Source organism: Frankliniella occidentalis, unplaced genomic scaffold, assembly GCF_000697945.3.
Source record: "Frankliniella occidentalis isolate FOCC.00 unplaced genomic scaffold, Focc_3.1 Scaffold127, whole genome shotgun sequence".
Taxonomy (NCBI): Eukaryota; Metazoa; Arthropoda; class Insecta; order Thysanoptera; family Thripidae; genus Frankliniella; species Frankliniella occidentalis.
This window is the reverse complement of record NW_026267254.1, coordinates 41662-42890: the sequence shown is the minus strand read 5'-3', so window position 1 is coordinate 42890 and position 1229 is coordinate 41662. Positions and strand designations below refer to the sequence as shown.

Sequence of the window (1229 nt, the reverse complement as noted above, 5' to 3'; positions counted from 1 at the left end):
ACTTCGCTGAGTATCATCCCAAAATTACACTTTCCTACCCGTAAATAGGCGTTTTTCATGATTACCTGGATGACTGGAAGAGTGAGGGGCGGAGGAGAAGGGCTGCGGTCGATCGTCGCCAGTGTTTGTTGAACTGGACGTGGAGAGGGCGGGGCGTGGCGCTGGCGCGGAGCGGAGCGGCGTCAGTACGCGCAGCAATACGTACGTATGATGATGTCATGGTCACAGTAACGACAGGATAATTAAATGTTTCAACTTTATCGGATGAGATCGCGGTGCAAAGCCATTTGTTCCTATTATTCCATCTCGATGAGCGAGTTTTGCCGCCATTGAAACTTTCCTCCTCTCTCTCGCTCGCTGTCTTCCCGCTCTATTTCTCGCTCACTCCATCCTCTCTCTGTCTCTCTTTGTCTCTCTCTCTCTTACTCTCTCTCCTCTCCCAATCTCTCTTTCTTTCTCTCTCTCTCTCTCTCTCTCTCTCTCGCTCTCAATCACTCCCGCCAGACCTACCTGCTGCCCGGCCGAGCCACCCATCCGTCTCATCGTAAGGAGAGGAAGTGTTGCTGGACGCCTAGTCGGTGTGAGGTTCAGTCGTTGTTGGCGGAACACCGAGTCGCATCCGTTGGGCTGAGCTGGGCAGCCTAGCCGGCTCGCGCAGTGCCGAGCTCCCTGGGCTCCACCCCACCGCCGACGCAACGGTCGACCACCACGGTGAGGATCGACGTTATAGTAGCCCGACAATGCCGACCACCATCTTCTTCTAGAGCGTTTTACTGTTCGGGTGCTGTTACCGCACAAGAGTGAGACTTTACGACTGCTTTTTAGTTTGCTTGTCTTTCTCAGCAAACTTCCTGTCACTTTGAAGCTGTCTATCAATAGTGACAAAATCCCCTCAATTATCATGGTACTAATTACCGATCCGAAATTGACAGTACAGAGAAAAAGCCCTGTTAATACAGCGTTCATTCGGTATTTAGATGTTGCGTTGCTGTTTTTTTCTGCGTGTAAATCTTTTTTTCGTTTGCGTTTCAATTCATTCGTTTCTCGAGTCAGCCATTCTTCATCCGTTCGTTGGTTCATTCATTCAGCTTTTCCTCCCCCGTCGGTGTGCCTCGCGCGTGCGTGTCCGCCGCGGCGCGCCGGGTCGGCCGGAGCGGATGAAGTAGGCGACCGGCCGGGGCGAGGCGTGGTGGGCCGGCCCGTGGCGGGGCGGGGCGGGGACCAGGATG

At 53.9% G+C, this 1229-nt stretch overlaps 1 protein-coding gene across 2 annotated transcripts in view; it reads left to right on the top strand.

Moving 5' to 3' along the window:
- Positions 1–1229, top strand: part of LOC113211262 (noggin-like) — a 25088-nt gene that overhangs the window by 3281 nt on the left and 20578 nt on the right. The window contains exon 1 of one of the 2 annotated variants that reach the window (XM_052270574.1): positions 561–711. The exons of the other annotated variant lie outside the window; for it this stretch is intronic. The gene's annotated coding sequence lies outside the window, so the exon portion shown is untranslated. Of the gene's footprint in view, positions 1–560; positions 712–1229 lie in introns of those variants that run through there. 2 annotated transcript variants of the gene reach the window in all.